The following is a 13,403-nucleotide window of genomic DNA, read 5'->3' as shown; positions in this document are numbered from 1 at the left end:
GTCTCTGTCGCCACAAAACCTCCCCACTTACTGCAGCTTCATCACATCAGCTCACCTACAACTCTGCTGAAAAGATTGTAAAACTACTCTAAGCTTTACAAATACAAGTTGTAATGCTGGAGAAATTCAGCTATACGTGTTCAGACCAAAAACCAAGTCTGAAGACACAAAAAGCTGCAAGATGAGAGGATTGGTTTCTTATGTTTGTTAAATATAAAACCCTGAAACTCTGAATAAAACAGAGAGATAGACATAGAGTGAAGCCACCTTATTTACACGTGGTCATTAGTGAAACACGTTTAGAGAAATGCATATATTTACAGTGGCCTAAATGGGTAGACGAGACTGGCAATAATGCAATGCATATTCTCAGACAAAAATAATCATCCAAAGTGACATACAATAAACACTGGGCTTCTAGGAGACTTAATTTATATTTTAATATTTGTATTACATACACATAGATGGAGATTTCAAAGAGAAGGCATGAGATGTGTCCCTCTCAATATTTAGAACACATGCATTGTTCCAAACTATGGACACAAAAGAGGAGTAAATCTTGCCTATGTGCATGTGTAACTAAACAGGAATAATAGTGGCAAAGTTGACAGAGAATAAACATTTGAAAGCAAGAGCCTGATTGCATTATATTCATGTATATTCTGAATTGTCACCTGGTGCCTTAAGTTTTTTTCTTTACATAACTAAAGTTGTTTCCATCATAAACTGATACAGAGAAGATACTAATTGTTGTATAACAATTCACCAGAAAGTAGGAAATGTAGTATATGACTCCCACACCCACAATTAATGTGTGTTGCCTCAATATTGAAACTAAAACGACACCCACTACATGACAATGTAGAACAATGTCAAGCAGAATACTGGTTGCAAAAAAACAATGCCTTAACGTTTTATGCCTGTTTTTACTCAGCATTTCATTTTCCACACTTACATGTATGATAAATGCACATTTTTGGAAATATAAAAGAAAAAGTCTGAAGTATGTGAGCATCACATGAAGTCATGATTGGGAGAAGACAATATTTTCTGAGTTTTAACAGTTCCATTTTACAGCATTTTGACTTGTTTTCATAAAATAGGCTGCTATGGGGGCTGCACAGTGGCAGGCGTAGTGGTTAGCACTTTCGCCTTGCAGCAAGAAGATCCCCGGTTCAAATCCCAGCTTGGGCCTGGGTTCTTTCTGCGTGGAGTTTACATGTTCTCCCTGCACACGTGTGGGTTTTCTCCGGGCACTCCGGCTTCCTCCCACAGTCCAAAAATATGCTGAGGTTAATTGATTACTCTAAATTGCATAGTGAATGTGAGTGTGATTGTTCGTCTGTATATGTAGCCCTGTGACAGACTGGCGACCTGTCCAGGGTGTCTCCTTCCTTCGCCCGAGTCAGCTGGGATAGGCTCCAGCACCCCCCCCCCCCCCCCCCCCCCGCGACCCTAGTGAGGATAAAGTGGTGTATATAGAATGGATGGATAGTCTGCTATGGAAACTTTAACAATTATCTGAAACTCTGTAATGACAAAAAATTTGGGTACAAAATCTGGATTACCTCAGTAAATTGTGAAGAAATTTTAGTTGATTTTTCCACTTGTAAGTCTTAATGATGTGATGTAGCAACAAAGACTATAGCATCACACTGACCTGATGTAATTAACTTATAATGTTGGTACTGAAGGTACTCCTGATTGTAAAATAACTAAAAAGAAGACTTGACCGTGTGTTTTTATTTCATGATCATCATCTTAAATGTAGCACTTTGAGATGTTTGCCTAAATGAAAAGTGCATTACAAATAAATTTTTTTTATTATTATTATTTAGAAGCAGCAGGTCATTTTGTCTAAACTTATGTTGGAATCAAACCCCAAACACTGAAATACAGACTAATTTAGGAAAAACACAAAGAGGGTATAATCTGGACTTGCTGAATAGTGACACCTAAACATGAACCACTCCAGACTTTTTCTATACTCTGAGATTTATTTGGCCCAGGCCTGACCCGGGTATAATTTAGCGGGGGATTTTTCTGACCTGTAAGAAGTGTATCAGGCGGCCTATTATCTGAGGGGAAGCCTTCCGCTGTAACAAGTCGTCCATCGGTTGACAGTCACCTGTTGTCCACACGGCTGTGCTCACACACCGCTCACCCTGTGGCTGGGTTGCCGCTCTGCGCATGCGCCCTGCTCTGACGGAGCGGAGACCATTTCCTTCCAGCAGCAGGCCTCGCATAGCTCCGACACACGCACGCAAACATACACACATATACGGACACAGGAGAGACAACCGTCAAAGCAAAGCCACGTTTGGAATTGTCTGATCTTTACTCCGAGCAACCTGGATGCTTCCCGACCGCAGGAGTCTTCCTAATGGGCCTTCATCGCTAATTTGCAGCCACATCTGCTCGACAGCACCCTGGTATCTTTTGGGTGAGTTGACCACAGCGGTGTGACTGTTTTGTCTCGGTTTGTTGCTGCTGCCGCTGCCGCTGCAACGTTTTCAGCAGGAGGAGGGTCCTGATAGAGCACAAGGGAATGCCATTATTTTTGTTCCGTCCTCGGTTTTAATCTGAACTACATTACATTCACAAATAGCATTAAAATGCTTTGTTGTAACCGGGTGCCGCTGTGTAGAGCTAACGTTAAACCTGACTGAGTGTGTTAGCATTAGCTGCTAGTTAATGTGCAATGTAACGTCATGAGATCCATTATCGGACACGATTTAGCGTTATGCTAGGTTTAACAAGATTTTATCTTTCGTCTACTCCCCAATACAATAATATGGATTGGCAGTGAAGCAGGAAACACACGGACGAAACAAGCTGAAATGGTGCTGTTGTTCGTTATGTTCCCCACAGTTAAGTTGGTGTTACGGGCGATTGTGCGGCTGTGCCCCAAACCTCGTCGTCACCCCCTTTTCTCTCCTCTGATTCCATAGTCGGACACCTCGGTCATGTCTCACGGCTTGTGTTATTTACCTTTTTCTTTGGCTCTCCTCCCTTTTGATACGATATGATCCAGTACTGTAGGGAAGTCAGTACAACAAGGAACCATGCAGCATGTGCTTATGTGTTTCTGGCGGATGCCTGGATTTGAATTGTGTATAATGTGGAGCAGCTGACTGTAGAGGGTCAGCTACTGTGTCGTTTAAATGGCAAGCCTTTGCTGGACTTGTGAAGACACTGTGGTCTGGCCTGTGGGTATTGTTTGGCATTTTGCTTGAAAATAAGGACGGTAAGCACGAAAGAATGCTATGTCCGATAATGGAGCTAGTTATTTTAGCCTGCTCCTCGATGCACTAGAACACAGGGATCCAGCTGAGGTCCAGCCCCTTGTCATGAGGAAACATTGATCTCTCCTCTGATCATGTTTTAATAGAAGATGTCTTTGGCCATTAGAACCATTAGCGTTTCTCTTGGTTTTAGGAAAACACTTCATTGTATTTAACTGTGAAGAAAAAAACTGTGTTACAAAAGTGTTGTTGATGACAGCAGATATTTGTTACAGCATCTTTGTGATGATACTGTGATACTCTGTTTATCCCTCAGGGAAATAGTTTTTCTGTCTGCATCTTCCACAGGGAGGTCAGAGGTCAGGTTAGTCAGCAGAACACCATCTGGGAGATGGTACAGCTCCAGTCCCTTTCAAGGACACTTTAACACAGTAGATGCTGGCAGAATCAGTTAAAGGAGCATGAAATACGTTGTCAGTACCTGTGATATATGTATATTTTAAACGTTATCGATAGTTCATGAAATACACAAGCATGAGGTCCGCTGAAGCTTTGGCATTAGCTCCTCAGTCTTCAAGGTATCCGTCTGTCTGAAATGTTGAAATGTACATACCTTTGCAAGCCATGGCATGACTGACAAAAGCAGTGTAGTCTCTCTCTGTAGTGTATTGGTACTTTACATAGTGGTTCCATGAAGTTTACGTGAAGACTGTCTGACTGCTCTGCTTTGTAGCATGCCTAATCAGTCCTGATCTCACTCCTGGGTTGTTTTCAGGGAACAAATCTTATGATTAGCTTATTATCTCAGTGCCTGTGCTTGTTATCTGACATGTTAGCGTGTTGTGGTAACTCAAAATCTGTAGTATCATCTGTCCAGATCTTGTTGCCTATTTTAATAACTGATTGCCTCAGCAGGTTTGACCAGCGATTAGCGTTTGCATTATAATCTGGATATGGACGCTGGCAAAATGACTGATTGGATAGATAGTTGGGTTAATTCTGCTTGGTACTTAAATCACATATCTCTGTTTTTATAAGTATATGCAATAGTTTGGAGATGACTTCTTTATTTTGTATTTTTACTTCTTACTTGCTTAATTGCAGTTTCTAAGAAAAAACATCAGCTGTAAGAGAAGTTGTCCTTTGTTTGTTACTTTGGCTGTCGTGTTTTCATGCCCACCTGTCTAAACTCCCATGTCAGTAAAATAAGTGCACAGTCCTGATGAGGCAGCATGGGAGCTTTGGGTTTTCTGTTAGAGAAGTCTGTTACCAAGATTGGTTGGAGTGAGGTGCATGTGTGAGAGCATTCATTATCCCCAGAGGTATCTGGTGAACCAGACTGCAACATGTTAGCTACCCATATGCTGTGCCTTCCATGGCTGACCTGCTGCTAAGATGAACAACACAGTGCCTTGGAAGTCACTCCTAACAGTAAAGGTATTTTTTCATTTTATTTTTATTTCTTTTGCTTTCATATATACATTTCTGTAATTTATATGTGAGAAAAATGCCATGCTTGCATTAATCTAATAATACGCTATTTCTGTGCACTCTGCAATGTACCAGTCCTCTAAACTGACTGGTCTGAGAAATGAGACTGTAGCTCTTTGTCTCTAAAGTTGAACTGGTCTTGTAAGGTGGCCGAAGCCTTTCAGATGAAACTTTCGACCACACTTAGTTCGCTCTTTCCCTATCTTCTCTTTGTCAATACCTTTCTCCCCATCTCACTGACTGACTGATGGCTAGAATGGAGTAGTCTAATCGAGGTGCAGCTTGACGAGGACTGGAAGTGACAGGACAAGTCTGCAGGCCTAGCTATGTGTCGGCTCTCTTCTATTTAGCGATGAGTTATAAGGGCGGGGGACACTGGTTGTTCGATCCTTAAAGCTGTGAAGAGCTGAGCTGTGTTACTGTCTCATGGTAATCTTTGAGCTGGGCTTATGTGCTCAGCAGGGAAGTAATAGCTCCTCTGTCTGTACCCTGACCATCTCATTGCACATTTGAAGCCTGTCCAAAGCCCCGCTGACCTCGACACAATGACCGCGTTTAGCTCGTTTTTCCCCTCCAGACTCTTCTCTCCAATGCCCACTGTCTTTTTAATCAGCAAGTGCAATAACAGAGGATGGATTTATCGCTGTGATTTTGGTGCAGGGCTTAACAGTATCCTGACACTCATGAGCAACAGGACATCACAGATGGTGCAATAAAAACAGTAGATTGTATCACATCACTCTGCACAGATGCATTTAGCATTATTTATTTCATGGTCGTGTGCATTTCAGCAGTCTAGTACAGTCAGTCCTCGGTTTACGTCATCCTTGACTTACATCGTTTCGCTGTCAGAACTGATTACGGGCTGTTCCTTGGTTTAACGTACGGCATTTCGTTGCTACATTGAAACTGGTTCAGTGGAACTAGCTAGCAAGTGGAGTGGATGAATACGTATGTACAGTAGTAGTTTTGTTTACACTTGCTGCTACATTTGCTAACTTCATTATGGCTCCCAAGTGTAAGTCAGACTTACAATTTACATTTGCGCCGGTATTTTCCTACCAAGTTGTGTTTTAGTGTGAGCAAATCGCTCTTTGTTGTTACTGTAGTTGTACAAGTAAACCAATTGAAATGATGATACACAAAATTTGTTTACATTTTCACTAGGGCTGGACCCTAGTATTTTCATTTTCAGTGTAAAGCAATGACTGTTTTTGTTACTGTAGTTGTACAAATATGTAAACTAATGGATATCATGAGGCACGTAATGGCTTTGTTTACATTTTCACGAGGGCTGGACCCGAATATCCGAATAGTCGGTCCTTATGGTGGGATCTGAATATTTTTTTGAGATCTAAATATTCGACTCCCCCCTGCCTGTCAAACGATGCCGCGCGATCCGTGTTCGACTCGTCCCTTCGTCTGACTTACAGCGAAAATCAACTTCCATCACACCGTAGGAGCTGAATTCCGATGCAAGTCAAGGACACCCTGTATAATGTTTTTGTAGCTGTAAAATGAAGATCAATAAATTGCTAGAAGCACATGAATTTTATATCGCACACAGTGCGCACTATGATCTATTTCATTGTGTCTGATAAATCTTATTCCAACTTCTGTCGCCTTGCTCAACAATAACAGGTGAGGGGCATTTTTTGGTTGCTCGGGGGTGATGGGTGAGTCACCGTGTTAGAGCAGATATTTATTTGATTCATGTTCTTATGTGTGGCTTGCAATTATCTTGTTAACTACCTCAGCACATGCACTTTGAATGGGCAGCGCAACATAACCTATTATCCAATACTGGCACTTCGAAGGGACATATATAATATAAGTCTCAAACTCTTGTGCAAGCACTTTAATTTGGGAGGTGCAATAATCAGTCTGTCGGGTACTGTTCTGTATTTATAAACTGTTCTTAGAATCTGCACTTGTACTTTAGGGACGGTGCAATACTCTGGACATTTGTTTCTGTTGTAATAAGGTAGACGAGCTGCTGTTGTCCTTTGCGAATGTATGTGTTTTTCTCTTCTTTTCATCAGATGTGAGCCCAAGACAAATTTCCCCAAGGGGACAATAAAGTTGATCCTTATCCTTATCCTTATAAGGTGTGTGAATATTCTAGGTTATGCATTTTTACTGTAGACCTTACAAGATGCAAAGTGGCAAGCAGTACACGGTCCACTTTCATAGGAAGAGTGACAGAAAGTGAAACAGGCAGCAGATCTGCACCTGCACTGCTTCCTCTTTTTAAATTATGTAGGAATAGAATGGGTGCATCATACCGTGGTACTTCACACAGCTGTTTGTGAGGTAGGCTACACAGCAATTACATTGTTTCCCAGCTGGTAAATGATCAAGACGTTCTTGCACACTGCTTTCTGACTGATTTCTTTTGAGGATGCTGCTGTATTGCCTTCTAATCATCCTCTTAAGTTAGATCATTGTTGGTATTGTTGAACTTTATATACTGATTATTACATATGTGTTAGAGCTGCAGTTATTGTTTTTATTACAGATTTTTTTTCCCCCTGAGATCTGTCTTAAATATTCTGCTCAGAAAAGGGTAGTTATTCAAACCCCAAATGGATGAGTTCATATTGCATGTTTTGTTCAACAGCTTCAACAGTCCCAAATATATCAAGTTACTCTATCAAAGGACTGACAAAAACATTAAGAAGGCGGAACCAATAAAATGCCAAGTACATTTGCTTCAGACATTAATTATTAACCCCTTGTCAAAGTTGTTGCAGAATATTTTTTTATCTGTTGATTAATTCAGTAGTGAACTAGTTATTTCAGCTCTGACTGTCATTTGTAGTGTTTAGGTTATTTTTCGTAATTTTCCCCTCAGTTTAAATGAAATTGACTAAAAATGTTTTTAAAAAATAGCTAAGCTGCCTCTAAGAAAACAGGACGTGACAGAAAAAAAACAGTCATTATCGACCCTGAGTATTTTTTGCCATGTTGTTACTCTTGTATCTTCTCTGATCAGCACCTGCTGAGCTATGATAGAGGGAACCCCCACAGTCCCTCCTTCCGAGTGATCTGCTGCCCAGCATAATAGTGGCATTGTGGCTGCCATCTTGCGTGTAAACTCAGCGCGGCCTCTCCATCTCGGCAGCGGCTGGACAGTTCCTTGACGGCTGGGAGGCTTCTGCTGCCACGCCTGCTGGCTGGCTGCACAATGTAGGCGATGAGGAGAGCTGCAGGCCTGACACATGCCTTAGTCTTTCACTACGCCCACAGGCTCCAAAGATTTCCTACTGGGAACCACTTGGGAAAAGAAAGGATAATGATAATCCAACCCTCTAACATTTTGAGGACATGCCATTTCAGACAGCGTCATATCCTGTTTCCCTGTTCAAGTTTTGCTACCGGACTTGTGAGGGCAAGCAAAAATAGACTGCATGCAAGAAAAATAGTCTTATTTTGAACAGACTCTAAATGTTGTGATTCTCTATATCGGCACCATGTGATTGAGAAATAAACCAATGTCACTAAATATATTTTTGAATTTTTGCTCCAGTCTTTCTTTTTATGTAGTAGCATGCTTGGTGCATTTAAGGCATAATGGTCATAAAACAAGCCAGATGACGATACCCACCAGTTCCTGTTACCCGCAGCTAAAACATTTTACTACCCACATAACTATTTAAACTGAGGTGATCAGTTAGAAATGGCGGAGTAAAGAATTTGTTGGGTCCAAGAAATAAATCTGGCAAAAACTGCCAGCTTTGTTACCGGCTTTGTTATAGCCAGTTTGTATCCTGTCATCCTTTACTAACCTCACAGCTCGTGTACCTAGAGCTACCTCATGGAGCAAACCAGCACAATGCAGTAGTTTGTTATTTAAATGGTAGATCAGCTTGATGAAATCAGTCCGTGTTTTGGGTTTTGAAAGAGCTGATTTGAATTAATGAGGAGAAGGAAAGGTGTTAGCTGTGGGAAAGAGTCAGATACTTCCTCTTTGAGTGGAATCATACAGAAGGTCTCAGGAGCCGATGTTTCGCCGCTGACGTAATGCCCTTTTCATGTGAGCGATGCTGGTGACCAATCGGAGACTAGCTTTCTAGCTTGTCTTTCTGTCATTAGACGAAAAGATATTTAAACAAATCAAATTAGGTTCTGAGCCTGTTTAGAACAACATTACATGATGATTATAATAAATATAGCACTGTTTATTTAATTTGGAAGCCAGCTAGGTAGTTTTGTGACAATGAAACACTGATGTCAACGATTTTCCCTTTTGAAATTTCCAGCTGCCACCTAATTGTTATCATGTGGAGTACATATATAAATGAGGCACTGGATATTGGCAGGAAGTGTTGATGCCTTTTAACTTACTGTAATGCAGGTGTGTGACATGATTTATGTGACTCAGTTTGTGTTTTGAAGGAAAGGATTTGTACTACTGGGAAATAAACAGTTTGATAAAGTAACTATCACTATCAGCACAGGAAGAAGCTTTGCTGATGAATGGCTAACGTCAATTCAGTGCTTGGTGTTTGCTAACATAGCAGTTTAACTTATTAAACAGTGTCTACACAGAAAGTGTCTCAGCTGTGTTTTTCTCACTTTTTGAGAGACAGAGCAGATCTGCTCCTATCTTTTAAAAAATCCAACTTCCTACACACGCAGTGCAACAACTCATATTCCAGCACCCTCCATAAATATTGGCACCCCTGGTTAAGGTGTGTTCTTTAGCTTCTAATAAATTCAGGGTTTTTTTCTAAATAATATAGGACCACAATGAAAAAGAGAGGAAAATCCAACCTTTAATTCAAGTGCATTTATTCAGTGGGGAAAAAAAATCACACATTAAGAAATAATTCTTTTACATCAAATCATGTGTGCCACAATTATTAGCACGGCTGATGTTAATACTTTGTACAACCCCCTTTTGCCAACAAAACAGCACCTAATCTTCTCCTATAATACATTTTTCTACAATTTTCAGTGTGAGAGTATGCTTCTGCAATAAAAATTGAATTTATTTTGAGGCTTTCAACACATCTTAACCAGGGGTGCCAGTAATTATGGAGGGCGCTGTATATGGCTGTAGACACAAACCAAAGTGCATTTTTACACTATCATACCACTGAATTTAATCTACTTAAATACATTATTTGTATATTGAGCCCAGAGCATTTTAAAACGCAGGTGACCTACAATTAGTACTATGTGTGAACACCTTCTTTGTCAGCACACAAGGAGCACCAGACCTGCTGGTGCTAACAAGCAGCATGTTCTCTGTAGACAATAAGTTAAACGTGATGTTAGACTAGCAACTGTTGAGGCCATCTTCATTTTTCAGAATTTACACCTTGAATATTTACAGCCACTTTTGACTAAATTAGCCATGTCTTACTGGAACACATTGGGATTTGCTAGTCTGATAATTTACAGTGAAGCAATTACAATCTGATTATTTAGTTAGTAGTTTTGTAACTGTAGCCTGAAATAATTCAACATTCAACGTTAGCCTTGTTTTGGCTGATCCCTTGTGACCCATCTCATGAGGAAAACTTCTTATTGTCTTGTGATATTTAAGGTTTGACTGATTTATATCACTGTTTACAAAACATAGAGCAGAAACATGTTTTTCAAGAATATGTACAGTTTAGAAGTCACAGCATGTGGCTTAAATTGAAAAGAAAAAGTAATTTCTAAAAAAATAAAATGGCGTCCGCTTAGATTTGGACATTGTGATATATAAAGCGGGCTGCACAGTGACGTGGTGGTTAGCACTTTGACTTGCAGCTAGAAGTTCCCCAGTTACGTGTCATGACCCTCCCGGGATCTTTCAGCATGGAGTTTGCGTGTTCTCCCTGTGCAGGTGTGGGTTTTCTACGGGTACTCGGGCTTCCTCCCACAGTCCAAAAACATGCTGAGGTTAATTGATTCTAAATTGTCCGTAATTGTGAATGTGAGTGTGATGGTTTGCCTCTGTATGTAGCCCTGTGATAGACTGGTGACCTGTCCAGGGTGTCCCCTGCCTTCACCCTAAGTCGAGGCAACCCTAATGAGGATTATGCAGTGTATAGATAATGGATGGTTGTATAATGCTCTCAAAGGCCATTGCGACTTGTCAGTTAGTTGGGAATTTGCAGTGCAATTTATATCAAGGCTGCTCTGACTTTAATATCTCTAGTTGTTTTAGGCTGATTTGCAGTAAGGCTGCAAATCAACATAGCCACTTTAATTTGAAACTAGAGTTGATGGATTTTATTGCAATGAAGTATCTGATGAATGAAGTATGTTTTTTTTTCTGTGGATTTGCCTCACCATCTGGTCATTTTCATTTATAAACTGTTCTCAGAAAATGAACTGCTCAGTCAGTCATAATCTACACAATATCTCTCTCACTGTCATGAATATAGACAGTTTGTCTACATCTGTACTGCCTCAGCAGAACCAGTATTTTTTTTTTTTTATTGGGAGAGCTGTGCTTTGTCTCATGCACACCATGTCAGGCACATAATGAAAAAATCTATCTAGTATCTGAGCTCTGGACACAAGTTCCTCAGCCAAGCAGGAAGTGAACTGTATCCAAGACTTGCCCCACTACGCCATTTATATTTGGGATTTCCCGCAGTTACCTTCACTGTCTGATCAATCTGTCATCCCGCACATGACACCTGTGTCCTTCACATTTGTGTCATTGTGTGGAAATAAAGAGGAAATAGTGCCGTCAGTATTAAGTTGATGGTAGTTTTTTCCCCCATTTATATAGACATAAAACCCTCCTCCAGCTACTGTGACTGTTCTAAAAAGAACACAGGATGAATCACTGACGATGATGGTAATGACAATGAATCTCATCTCAGCAGGGAGGCTCCAGTGTTTCCTCTTTTTATCTGCCTTCTGATACACTCCGGAGTGTTTTCTGTGCAGTCGAGTCATCGGATGCACTTCAAAGATGCGATAAATGCTTCTGCTTTAATGATGTCACAGAGTGCTGAAAAGTTAAGTGACCTGAATTAGGCCTGCTTTAATACAGGGTTTTCTTTTCAAGGAAGATTTTGCTGCATCTATCATCTTTGTGTAGAATTTCCCTCAGGCTATCTTTTTTATTAAAACCATCATTTTTTTTTGTCCTGATGTTTTCCAATCAGAGATTAAGCCAGAAGATCTGTTCGGTGTAGACATGGTTATTGTTGTCTATGGCCTACATCTGCGCATGTTTCTGACATCCCGGGTGAAGATTGCAGCTGGATAGATGAATGCATAAATAGATGCATAATAATGTATTTAGAGGTGGATAAATAGATGGCCTTGTACCATTTTCATACATGGAAATTCTATGAGCACAAGAATATCATCATCACAGAGCTATTGGCCACATGCCTTCTTTCATTGCTTGAAATGATGGAGTTTTAAGGAAATAATCAATATCTTTTTGTTGAACTTAATACTCTGAGTATGGGTGGCAACTCAGGTATAAAGTAAAATGTTGTTGCTAGGGAAGCTGGCATCACATTCTTTGCCAGTTGATACAGATCAATATGTTTGTCTTTCAGCCAAAATTGTCTGTCTGATAGTTCTGCTACACATCTGGGCCATAGAATGTTAAACCAGTAAGGTCAGTGAGGGACAATCTTGTTGCTACTCTAACAACTGTTCCTGGTGCTGTAGTGTCAAGTCTGTTCTCCTTGCTTGTAGGAATTTCATATTATCAGTAGGGATCAACAATTTTTATTCTTTTCCAGACTGATGCTGATTAATAGTAATCAAGAAGAATGCTAACTAGGGAACCTAGAGATAATTTAGTAACTAAGAAAAATAAAAGCATGTTAGACAACTGCTACACATGTCACTGGGATATAGGATCACTATTCAAGTTGATCCTAGCTTGATTTGACACATTAACCGTCACAGAGGATTTTGTTGTAGTGTCCTCTTGCTAGGTAAACCCCCGCGATGCTCGATACTTGCAACATGGAAATGTCTGCCTCCCCTGGTTGCTACAGAAATAACCATCCACCTGCTGGCACAATTAGGTACTACAGCTAATCTACAATACATGAATAGCAGTGGAAATGCCTTTTGCCTATGCCTGGTTTAATTGTGTTTAGTTGAAGGAGTACCTTACAACACTTATGGTTCAGTGTTGGTAGACTTGTGTTGTGAAACTAGTGCTGTCATTGCTTGAGGTATAGCCTACAGATAGGAGGCCACATCAAAGCTAAAGTAGTACATTTTTACATCAATTTCTTTTATCAGGAATAGGTTAAATACAACAAATACAGATATTCAAAAATAAATGCCAAATTGGATCTTGGATCCAGCCCCACAATCAGTTGATCCTTTGGTGTCATCTCAATATAAGAACAATTTCTAAAAATGTCCTTAGCCCTTGTGCTCTTCTTGTGTTCATCCCTTACGTTATCTATAAGATCTTCAACAACATACAGACTGATTGAGGCTGATATGCAGTTAAGTTCACTCATCTTTATATAATGCCAGTTCACAACGTGTCATCTCATAGTATTTATTATAGTAAGATGAAGTCCTTACAAACGTTGAACTGCTAATGATGTCTAGTGATTGTGTAGAAGACTGCACTGGGATGATTTCAAAATTGTAACAGAAAAGGCAGCAGTCTCAGGCTACTGTTGCAGTAAAACCAAACAGTTATAGAGCCAGAACATTATGACTACTCAC

At 40.3% G+C, this 13,403-nt stretch overlaps 1 protein-coding gene across 1 annotated transcript in view; it reads left to right on the top strand.

Moving 5' to 3' along the window:
- Positions 1-2,196: 2,196 nt before the first annotated feature.
- Positions 2,197-13,403, top strand: part of LOC110967146 (tyrosine-protein kinase CSK) — a 46,662-nt gene continuing 35,455 nt past the window's right edge. The window contains exon 1 of the mRNA XM_051941466.1: positions 2,197-2,443. The gene's annotated coding sequence lies outside the window, so the exon portion shown is untranslated. The remainder of the gene's footprint in view (positions 2,444-13,403) is intronic.

The sequence above is a fragment of the Acanthochromis polyacanthus genome, chromosome 2 (assembly GCF_021347895.1).
Source record: "Acanthochromis polyacanthus isolate Apoly-LR-REF ecotype Palm Island chromosome 2, KAUST_Apoly_ChrSc, whole genome shotgun sequence".
NCBI lineage: Eukaryota > Metazoa > Chordata > Actinopteri > Pomacentridae > Acanthochromis > Acanthochromis polyacanthus.
The sequence above is the reverse complement of the archived record's forward strand: the minus strand, read 5'-3'. Positions and strand labels throughout refer to the sequence as shown.